We start from the raw sequence: 12,897 nt of genomic DNA on the forward strand, positions 1-12,897 counted from the left end.
AGCTTAAGTGGGCCAGATGGAGTTTAATAGTGGGTCATATGAGGTTATTCATTTTGTTGTAAAGTAGAGAAAACTACTGTTAATATGAAAAGATCTCGTTGATAAAACACGCAAGATACCATACAGGTGCTGTAAGCAATTAGGAAGGTAAATGGTAGGATGCTTTTTTTTACAAGGGTGTTGGGGTGCTGGAGTATAAAAGTGAGAACATTTTGCTACAATTGGCTAAAAGCACATCTGAAACACCGCATGCAAAATCACTCTTCACACCACTTGCCTTGGAGGCAGTACACCATAGGTTCTCAAAATTGATGCGTGGGATGTAAAGATTCTCCAGTGAGGATAATTTGTGGAGGACTGTCTTATTGGAGTTTGGATAAATGAGACTGAGGCAAACAAGGTTATGATAGAAGTTAATCTCAGCCTGGAGATTTTGGGAAAAGGAGATCTAATCTTAAAAAATAGCCAAATCTGTTACACTGAGAAGAAAGGAAATCACTTTATAGAGAAGAATGTGACTCTTTGGAATTTGTTATCGGACCGGGTGGTGGATGCACAGCTGTTGAGTGTACTCTAGACTGAGACTGACAAATTATAAAAAACTAAGAGTTTAGCCAGGATTCTATTGGTTGGTGGAATAGGATAAATGAGCAAAATGACAGAGCTGTGCTTTCATATGTTCTTACAATTTTGTTTATTATTTTTTGTTTATTATTTCCTCTTTAGGATCTTGTCTTTAGAATTTGGAGGTATCATCTGACACCAAGCTTGCTTAAATTCTTCCATCATTGCAACCCTTCTCTATGCCTTGTCTACCTTTCTACTTGACAATTTCTGATGTACTCCTGCCCAACATTACATTTTTTTTAAACCTTAAACTTAACTTGTGTGGAATCCCTATTCTTCTGCATTTCGAGTACTGAAAGTTGCTGGTTAAACAAAACCTCAATTTGAAAATTCTTATCCTTTTTTGAGATCTTTCCATTCTCTCATTTCTTCCTGGTTCTGTAATGTCCTTCAGCTCCACAACTTGTGCCTGTGTTCTCTAATTTTGGCTTCTTGAGAATCATGAATATAATTGTTCCACCATCATCAGCAGCTTGTAGTCTGGAATCCCTTAGTTAATTTTCTTGGCCTTTCTCATATAGCTATTTACTTTCATTCTTTATTCTTCAGGGAAAGAAAATTACAAGATGCAAGTTAGAAGCAGACTTGGACTCCCCACAGAAAGTTTTGGACTCCCCACAGACAAAGATTTCATTAAGTACAGTAATATTGTAACTTTAACAGAACTTTTCCCTCTTTCTTATGAAGATCAGAACTGCTTCTTACAGACTGCATCCTTTGCTATTTTGACTGAAAAAGTGGTTGAGTGACGTGTTTGAACCCAGGCAATGGAAAAGTAAACACACGAAACAGCCTATTGATTGGAGGAGAAACAAGATCAAAGTGAAATGATAGAATGTTAAATTGTGGTATTAATACCTATTCAATGCTGGAACAATTCTAGCCATTTATGTATATCCTAGCCCACTAAAATATTTTAATGTCAAATCAATATTATTATATTTCATAATAACTCATTATACAAACTCAAAGAGATAAAAATGTAAAGAATCAGGACTGAGATTTCTTCAGCTCTCTTGACCATTCAATTGGGATTTTCTTTCCAGCCCATTACCTCTGCTGGGAATTTTCTGAATACATTCCTTCTTGGCTGTTCATTTGATGCCCATTTTCTCCACTTTTCCCATAGTAGATCATCACCATGCTCAACTAAAACACTTTGAAACAATAGCTGCACATTTAGGGATACAAACATACGTCACACGATTCTGTTTTGTTTCCCAAAATTCAATAACATAGATTAAAAATGGACTCTTTTCATTGTGCATTTGTAATTTTTTTATCTGTTATGAGGTTATAACAAAGCTGGTGAAGTGCAGCAGAGTTTATCATTGGAAGTTGGATTAAAATAAAGCCATCTCCCCAACTGACCATTATGTAAGAACATTTTCAGAGCTAGATTAAGAACTTTAGGCATCATAACATTGGGGCACTTTTCATATGCCTGTGCACGTCCCATTAAAAGATATACATGAAATATATTGCATGAATAATAATGACCTGCAGAATGTTTATAAATAGTACTAGTAACAAAACAAATGACAATAAAATGAATCATAACTGTCACAACATTTGGCTGTGTCCACTGAATTAATCTCGGCTTGACTTTAGTAGATGACATAAAGTTATACCATTCAGATGAGAAGGTCACAGCTTGAGTCCTGATCATTGGCAGCATTTAATAATTTTAGCAAGGATAGCAATCGAAATGTACAATTAGTCTCAATGTCAATTGACTAGAGAAGAGAAAAAAATGAGTTATAAATTAGCCCACACCTAATTTCCATCTACCTGGTAATCGTACTGTAAATTAATGAATATAAATGTTCTGCATTTAACTAGTCCATCAAATCCATTATTTAAACTCAAATGGCATGAACACATGTGTGAAATATTAGACATTCTCAAACCTTTACATTCATGACCCAGGAATGTGCAGAAGAGCAAAAAAGTTGAGAAACGAAAAGCTTTGCAAAACCCTTTTGGCTAGATACATACCAGTTTGATAGTGTTAGCAGCAGCACCACATTATATGCTGCAAATTCGGTTGATTTAAAGTTCTTTGCAAATGGTGAAAATGGATTTGGGAGGGTGGGTTTAAAGAAGTGTGACTGTGGGATTGTACCTTAAACATTATTAACCAGGGATTAATTTCTAAGCAGCAGTTTTCTACAGTTAGAGACTCATATTGCATTTGCACACTTACGCAGTTCATTTTCCTTTAATACATAACATGCCAAATAAAAGTACATTCTTAATTTATAGCACCAAACGTATACATAGACATGAAATATAACATAAACTATCAGACAATTGAAGAACACATCTGCAACCTCATAGCATCTTCCTCACAGTTCACACTACCACCCAGCTTTGTATCATCTGCAAATTTGCTAATGGTACTTTTAATCCCTTCATCCAAGTCATTAATGTATATTGTAAATAGCTGCGGTCCCAGCAACGAGCCTTGCGGTACCCCACTAGTCACTGCCTGCCATTCTGAAAGGGACCCATTTATCCCCACTCTTTGCTTTCTGTCTGCCAACCAATTTTCTATGCATGTCAGTACCCTACCTCCAATACCATGTGCTCTAATTTTGCCCAATAATCTCCTATGTGGGACCTTGTCGAAGGCTTTCTGAAAGTCTAGGTACACCACATCCACCGGCTCTCCCCTGTCAATTTTCCTAGTTACATCCTCAAAAAAATATGTTAAGAAACAGAAGAGCTTCTTGCTTTTTTTAAGAAAAGGGTGGATCTAACATCAAGACTGTCACAAGTGAAATTGGTAAATCCCAAACCAGTTCAGCAGCATGCCTTTTAATGAATCCCCATGAATGTTTCCCAGAGTCGGGATTGTGGTAAAAGAATCAATCGGCAGCTTCTAAATGAAACTGAATATACACTTGAAAAAAAAAATTACATGGCTATGGGAAAAGAGGGAGGGAATAGGATTAAGATTAGGGGGGCCGTCAAAGACTTGATGGGCCAAATGGCATACTTCTATGTTTTACAAATTATATGGTTATTTGAGTACAGTTTTTGTTTCAAAAGAAATCATTTGCCTTAGAATCATTTTCTTACCAGTTAATAGGCTTCTTTTAAAGAATGTCATCTGTCCATTTCCCTCCACAGATGATGCCTGGCCCACTGTGTTCCTCCAAGAGAAGATGTTGAAGTTTTCAGCGTCTGTGGTCTCTTGTGTATCCCTTTCAACGCTTCCTTTTTCTGGTATTCAAAGAGTAACCGAGCATAATTCCACAGTAATTGTCGTAGGATGAGCCATCAGGAGGAGGTAAACGCCCACTGTGCTGAAAGTGCTCTAATGACAACCAACTGTGGGAAACATGCTGAAGGAAATCCAACCAGGTAATTGCAAAGGGATACTCAGCTTTCTGTGACCATGTCAAGAAAGTAGGGATTTCCTCTTTTATGATATTAAATGAGAGGTTAATAGAGAAAACTTGATTGAAACATTCTTCAGCTTTGGCAGAATATTACCATCATAAACCATGAAATGGGTTAAAGGTTGAACAGTTGGCTTGAAATGCAGGTTTCTGACCAGTAAATTGACTTTGTAAAGATTCACTGCCTTCAAATAGCTCCAGGTCATTTTCTCAATTAACTTGTCTCTTTCACTTCTCATTGCAAGTACATTTACTGCTGCCTACACTGCATACCAACTCTGCCCTCAAGCTATGGTTCAGAGGACAATATTTTTTCGTTAAAACTGGAATGTTAGAATTCAGCCTTTCTATTAAAACAGATAAATGCATCTAAAATGGTACATTATATTTCTCAATAGCTTGGAAATCAATTAGTTCTTTCACCCAAGGTCATTAGAAAGTAGAAACCTTTCGTGTTTGTAACTCAATGCTGGCAGCAAAACAACTAAAAATGGCTGCCTCCCCACAATCTGACTATGCCTGTATGAAACTTTGTTCTATGCCTGTATGAAACTTTGCGAGTCTTCAAGGTACAACAAAAGGTATTTATTCACAAAATGCTGGAGTAACTCAGCAGGTCAAGCAGCATCTCAGGAGAGAAGGAATGGGCGACATTTCGGGTCTTAAGGTACAACAGAAGTCTTTATTACAGTAACTCAATGCCGGCAGCAAAACAACTAAAAATGGCTGCCACCCCACAATCTGACTATGCCTGTATGAAACTTTGCGAGTCTTCAAGGTACAACAAAAGGTATTTATTCACAAAATGCTGGAGTAACTCAGCAGGTCAAGCAGCATCTCAGGAGAGAAGGAATGGGCGACATTTCGGGTCTTACGGTACAACAGAAGTCTTTATTACAGTAACTCAATGCTGGCAGCAAAACAACTAAAAATGGCTGCCACCCCACAATCTGACTGCACATTCCACACTGTGTACAGCCAAGATAACTATGTACAAAACATCTCCCTTTGTTCTGTGCAGGACCACCTGCTGCACGGGAGGAGCAACGGGTCCTCCCACCCCACACAGTCCATCAAACATCACAAAACCAGTATGATCTGTAGTTGGTTGATTCAGTTCTGAAACAAAATCTATGAGATTTCAATGGCAGCATAACATCATAAAGTATTTTAGACAATAGACAATAGACAATAGGTGCAGGAGTAGGCCATTCAGCCCTTCGAGCCAGCACCACCATTCAATGTGATCATGGCTGATTATTCTCAATCAGTACCCCATTCCTGCCTTCTCCCTATACCCCCTGACTCCGCTATCCTTAAGAGCTCTATCTTGAATGCATTCAGAGAATTGGCCTCCACTGCCTTCTAAGGCAGTGAATTCCACAGATTTACTGAAAAAGTTTTCCCTCATCTCCGTTTTAAATGGCCTACCCCTTTTAAGACGAGGAAGGCCACACCACAATTTTAGTTCATCTATCCACTGAAAACAAGACAAAAGTTGGAGCGTTGCAAGATTGCAAGTTTAGCGAGTAAAAATTGAGCCTGATTCTGATGGCATGCAATTCAATCACCCTGGCTGGAGGGACATGAGCCTGTGTTTGTGTGTACCTCTTGAGCAAGTGAACACACACATGCGCATGCTGGGTGGCACCTGTGTGAACGTTCATATCCATGCAGCAGAGCCTGGTCTCCAGCTGCCACGAGATCAAGACCTTGCTCTGTAAGGCCCACTTGACAGCCGATGAGCGGTGTGGCTACAGCATGTTAGGAAAAACCACGCACAGATAACCTCCACTCCATAGCATAAAGTTCAGGATCTGTAATGTCAGACCCTCATAGACAATCCCAGCCATCTCAGAAACTACAAATCCAGATCAGAAGCAATTCATCTAAAAAGTGATTTGTTTTCTGTTTAAACAGAATAAACGGTTAGAAAGAGCAGTAGAGCAAGCTCCTTATAATCATTAATTATAATCATTAATTACAATAATTGAATGGTGCATGGAGAATATGAGGACAACTTTTAAAAAAAAATTCATGCTTAGTCTCAAGGGTTATGATATATATTTTTATACTTCTCAATATTGCAGTCTGGTAGAAAATTGGTAGAAATATCACTAAACCATATCAATCCAGTGCCTTTGTCAGTCTTCCAGAGCTGAGCTATGTGGCTGTTCAGAATATGCCACAAAATATATATTTTTTATAAAGAATAACAAAGAGAACAATAAGAAGGAAAATTAGAGCATGAGATTAAGTGAGCCAGAACTGTCAAAACAGATAGCAACAATTTGTACACCTCAATAAAATCATCCTTCAGCCTTTAACACTCCAAAGATACAAGTCCTAGCAAATCCTACCTCTCCCTATAACTCAAGCCCGCAAGCCATGGTAACATTCTGGTGATTCTCCTCTGTACTCTTTCCTAATTAATGGCATCCTTCCTATAGCTGGGCAAACAGAATGATGCATGATGTGCCAACCTTTGTGCTCAATACCCTTACCAAGCATGCCAAGTACCTTCTTCACCACACTGTCCATTTGACTCTCAGATCTCTATGCTCTGCAATACTCTCCAGGGCTCTGCCATATACTGTGTAAGTCAAGCCCTGGTTTGGTATACCAAACTGCAACACCTCACACAGTTCAGAGTTAAATTCCATTTGCATTCTTTGGCCCACCTCCCCAACCCTGTTGTAAACTTAGGTGTCCACCCTTATTGTCCACTCTACCACCCAATTTTGGTGTCATAGAAACATAGAAAACAAGTGCAGGAGTAGGCCATTCAGCCCTTCGAGCCAGCACCGCCATTCAATATGATCATGGCTGGTCATCCAAAATCAGTACTCCGTTACGGCTTTTTCCCCATATCCCTTGATTCCCTTCACCCTAAGAGCTAAATCTAACTCTCTCTTGTACTAAAACTCATTTTATTGCATGACTACAGAATACAAAAAAACAAATTAATGAAATCTGTAGAAATAACTGCAAATGGGATAAACGAGAGAATGGATGTCATGTGCATATTTACTTACAGTTGTGATTTTCATAATGTCATTTAGATGTCTGTGTGTCAGCTGCGAGCACAGTTTGGATTTGCTAATGTTCACTATGGAGAACGCCTGCTCACAGGGATATGTTGTCCCGAACATGCAAAGGATCTTTGAGGCAAAGTCTGTCATCTTGGGGTGCATCAGTCCCATGTATTGATAGAATGAGTCCAGACCCACAGTCTCAAATTTATATTTCAAAGCCGAGTTACACTGAACTTCAATTAGTTCCATTTGGAGTTCCCCCGGCACATCTGATGCTGACGGCAAACGGTGAGCAAAATAGTGAGAATTCCTTCTCGAGCTGAATGAAGACTTGGAAACGATTCTGAAACTCACTTTTCAGCCGTGATATTTTGTCCTAGTACCTGTCCATGTTGTCATTATTCCCATGAGCGACACGCACGGACTGCAAAGAGAGGAAATGAACTGGGTTGCTCTGGGATAGTTGCATCTCCCACAGGCCTAATTTAATTTGAAAGGCACAAATGCTGTTGTAGTATTCCGTAACTGACAGCGTGACTCCAGTCTGTCCAAGGCCTCAACGAGGCTGGAGAAAACGTCATTCGCCATTGTGGTGTTTGTCATGGGCACCATCTCCACAAAGTCCTTGGTGAAAGTCAAAGATGCATCAACACCACAAATAAATAATCCCAATTGAGCTACATCAGTCACGTCGGTGCTCTCATCAATTGCAATAGAGAAGGCAATAAATGACCACTTTGTCTTTTAGTTGACTGTTCAAATCTCCTGCAAGGTCCCTGATTCTCTCTGCCACAGTATTTCTTGACAAGCTGATATTACCAAAAGCCTGTCTCTTCTCAGGGCACACCAGCTCAGCTGCCGACAGCTTGCATGCTTTGATGAATTCCCCCTCTGAGTACGGCTTCGAAGCAGCAGCTATTTTGTTGGTAATAATATAGCTGGCCTTGACAGCTCCATCATGAGTCTCTTGTGTTTTGGTGAACACTGATTGCTGTTTTTTCAGAGTTGCTTCAAGCTCGTTTACCTTTTGCGTACTGAGTCATCCTGCGTACTTGTCATATTTTTCTCCGTGTGACGTCTCATAGTGTCGATTGATATTGTACTTTTTTGCCGCAGCCACTTGTTGCGAGCATATCAGATACACTGGTTGTCGTTGACCTCACAGAAGAAAAAAAAATCTTTCCAATTATCGTTGAATATCCGACCTTCGATGTCAACTTGCCTTTCGAGCTCGCAGCTGACACACAGACATCTAAATGACATTATGAACCTGTTCACGCACGACTGTACTGCTAGGCACAGCTCAAACAGCATCCTAAAGTTTGCTGACGACACGACCATCTTGGGCCTCATCACAGACAACAATAAGACGGCCTACAGAGAGGAGGTAAAGGCACTAAACAGCTGGTGCTAGGAAAATAACCTCTCTCTCAATGTCAGCAAAACTAGAGATGATCATGGACTACAGGAGACAGTGGTGGAGTGGACACCTCCCCATCCACATCGGTGATGCTTAGGTTGAAAGGGTCAGCAGCTTTAAGTTCCTCGGTGTGCACATCACTGAGGACCTTTCCTGAACACTGCACACGGACACAATAACAAAGAAGGCCCACCAGCGGCTCTTTTTCCTGAGAAGATTGAGGAAGTTTGGCATGAACGCCAGCATCCTCACAAACTTTTACAGATGCACCATCGAGAGCCTGCTGACGGGCTGCATTACAGTCTAGTACGGGAACTGTTCAGCCCACAGCCACAAATCACTACAGAGAGTGGTGAAGATGGCACAGCACATCACTGGCAACTGTCTCCCGGTCATTCAGGACATTTTCTACCGGCGGTGACTGCGGAAGGCACGCAGCATCATCAAGGACCTCAGCCACCCAGCACGCAGGCTGTTCTCCTTGTTACTGTCAGGCAGACGATACGGGTGTATGGCTGCGAGTACCACCAGACTTAAGAACAGTTTCTACCATCAGGCCATCAGGCTTCTGAACTCATAAACACATTTCAAATCATATATGTTGATTATTTTTAATATTGTCTTTTTACCTTACTAATGTCATTTTTTAAAATCTTATTTATCCTTGGAATATTACTGCTGAGGTGACCCGTTGTCTTGTCAAATACATTTCATTGTACCGTTGACCCTGTGCCAACCTACATATGACAAATAAAATGTATTATTATTATTAAGCTTATCATTGATCTGAAGAGGCTATGGTGACAGACAATTTGGGACTTTTCTTGACTTTATAGAACATGATTGTTTTGAGATGGTCTCATGAACCAATATATTCAGATGAAACTCCTTCACGCACCAGAGCATGAGTTTAGAAAAGTCCACAGATTTGTGGGGCTGATGCTGATTCCTAGGGAGCTCAACTGTACACTTTCATCCATTCTGAAACATAACCTTTCACGACTACTGTTTCCTGTTTTCAAAATTTTAAAAATAATTTATAGTGTTAGTCACCTAAATTCATGAGTCTTCAATCTTGAAGACAATCCTATTATGTAGCACTTTATGAAACAGCTTTAAAAATCCATATATATATATATATATATATATTATATATGTGTGTGTATCTGTGTCTGTATATATGTGTTTGTGTGCGTGTCTGTATATATATATATATATATATATATATGTATATATATATTATCCCCCTGGCAGATCATTCCATGTACCCATCACTCTGTGTGGAGAAAAAGGCCCCTCAGGTTGCTATGAAATCCTTACCCTCTCACCTTAAACTTCCTCTGGTTCTTGATTCCCCTATCCTGGGAAAGACTTCTGTGCATTCAACATATCTATTCCCCTAATGATTTTATACACCCATCAGCCACCTACTTTCCAGCATGCTCTGGTAACATCCTCATATCTTCTCCGCACCCTTTCCATCTTAATGGCATCTTTCCTATTGTAGTGTGACGAAAACCGAATACAATAATCAAAGAACAGCCTCACCAACATCTTGCACAACTGTAACATAATATCACACTTCTATATTTAATTGTAGGAACAAGAAACTGCAAATGCTGGTTTACACAAAAGGACACAAAGTACTGTAGTAACGCAGCAGACAAGGCAGCACCCTGGAGAACGCGGATAGATGATGTTTCGACTGAAACATCTGAAGAAGCAGACCCAGATTGAAGAAGGGTCTCGACCTGAAACATCACCTATCCATGTTCTCCCAAGATGTTGCCTTACCCGTTGAGTTCCTCCAGCACCTCAGGAGTCAAGTGTGTTTTAAATGCCTTGTGTTTTGCTCAAGATTCCAGCGTCTACAGTTCCTAATGTCTATTTTTTGTACATTGCATATTTTAGTGATTATGTCACATTCTTCCAAACCTCTTAATATAGGCAAATTTAAATGATTATCCTCATAGAATGATCTTATCAGTTATCAAAATAGCAACATTTAACTCACTGAGTTAAAGACTGACAGCTGCTATCAAAACCTAATCAAAAGTGCATTAATATTTGTCTGTGAATTTTGTTATTAGGGTGTCAGCATTGTTAACCAGGCCGCCTGTGCACAACCATGCAGATTTTTTTAAAGCAAAATAAAAACTGGCAATGGAGTCATATTTTATTTTTGCCCAACCTCTGTACTTGGTGCTTGGTAAAGATTGCAACTATTTATTTCCTTGCTGTTAAATACTTGTTTTTAATTGATTGGTGTGTACATATATATTCTTTGAACATCTAATTATTCATTCTATAAACATTTACAGCATTCCTGATTCTAGCAGTAACTCCACTGATACTAAATTTAGCGGGGTTGAAACAAAATTACGACTATTGTGCCTCTCTAGGGCTCCTATACCATTTGCAAGCAAGTGAATCCCATTTATCAACATCGGCACACATTCATTGTGCTTTACAGAGCTGTTTGCAACTGCTCGAAGTATATACATCTGCAGATCAATCGCTATTGCTGTCTTGATCCATACCTTGTTTTCCTATTGCCGACCTGATTCCTGGTCCTTTACGGGTTTTCCATGCAACTACCTGGTTCGAGTCTGATTGACGATTTGAAACCTTACGGTGGCTAATGCCATGGTCTCTGTATGCAATCTTAATAAAGTACATTTTGTAAAGTTAACGGCTGATGGTTAAAGCTGTTTCTTACATGGTGTCAGAAGTGGGATTCGAACCTCTAGTTGGAGCAATGGCTGACTTTATACGGCAGAGAATGCAATGTAAAATATGAGAGAGTAAAGTTAGTTAGAGTCCAACGATTGCATCTAGACTAGACATAGTTCCATCTGCCCCCACCTTAACGTTCCGAGTCTGCCACAACGGAGTTTTCTTCCATCGCCTCTGCCTTCATGCCTTTTTTCTAAGGGAATGAGTCCTCACCACCCAGTGATGACCCTTTCCCCCAGTCCCCCTCCTTTGGACTCCTTCTACCCTCTTTAGACCTTTACATTTCTAAATGCTGGCGTGACATCAACAGTCTGAAGTTTTCCACTCTCCTTACCTACTCTAACCTCACCCCCTCTGAACGTACAGCCCTCTGCTCACTCATGCAGTAACCCCAACATTATCATCATATTAGGGTGGCACGGTGGTGGAGTTGCTGCCTTACAGCACCCATGACCTAGTGCTCTGGTGCTGGGGGGTGGGTGGGCGAAGGGCCTGTTTCCATGTTGTATCTCTAAATTAAACTAATCTAAATCAAACCTGCCAACAAGGGAGGTGCTGCGGTAGACTAGCGAGCTGACCTCTACCGCGCTGAGGCCAGGCACCAGCTTTTGAACACCTCCTACTTACCCCTGGATCGTCACCCTACATTTCTGATTTTATTACCTCCAGCTATGTGACCTCCACAGCATCCAATCTTATCGTTCTCCAGCCCCACAGCCTGGTTGGATATCTCCCCAAAATTCATAAACACAACTGCCCAGGCAGACCCATTGTTTCTGCCTGCTCCTGCCAGACTGAAATAATGTCCACGTACCTCAACTCCATCCTATCCCCCCTGGTCCAATCCCTCCCGACTTATGTCCAAGATACCCATCGTCTCTTCAATGACCTCCAGTCTCCAGGCCCCCATCTTTACTATGGACGTTCAGTCACAGTACACCACCAGGAAGGCTTAAAAGCCAGGACTTACCTGTGTGCACATAATCCATAACCCTCAATTCCCTGTGTACCCAGGTTCCTAACCAAAAGTCCCTTAAAGACCACTATTGTATCTGCCTCCACCACCATCCCCAGCAGCACATTTCAGGCACTCACCACCCTTTGTATATTAAAACAAAAACCTGTTCTGTACATCTCCTTTAAACCTTGTCCCCCTCACCTTAAAGCTATGCTCTCTACTATTTGATATTTCTATTCTGGGGAAAAGGTTCTGACCATCTACCCTATCCATGAATCTGTTAATTTTATATATTTCTATCAGGTCTCCCCCTCAACCTTCAGCGATCCAAGAGAAAACAATCCAAGATTGTCCAGCCTCTTGTTGTACCTCCTAGAACAGACAGCTTTCTGGTAAACCTCTGTACCCTTTCCAAAGCCTCCACATCCTTCCTGCAATGCGGTGATCAGAACTGCATAAAATATTCCAAATGCAGTCTAACCAAAGTCCTATGAATCTGCATCACGACCTCCTGACTCTTATACTCAATGCCCTAACTTATGAAGGCACTTGTCTATAGGGTATTATAGACTGGGAGCCTGATCCCCCCCGTACATCAATGCCATCAAGGGTCTTTCCATTATTTGTACATGTTTTCCTTACATTCAACCTCCCAAAGTACAACATCTCACATCTGCGCAGATTAAATGCCATCTGCCATTTCCCCATTCATTT

This window comes from Rhinoraja longicauda, chromosome 23 (genome assembly GCF_053455715.1).
Source record: "Rhinoraja longicauda isolate Sanriku21f chromosome 23, sRhiLon1.1, whole genome shotgun sequence".
NCBI classification, from domain to species: Eukaryota; Metazoa; Chordata; class Chondrichthyes; order Rajiformes; family Arhynchobatidae; genus Rhinoraja; species Rhinoraja longicauda.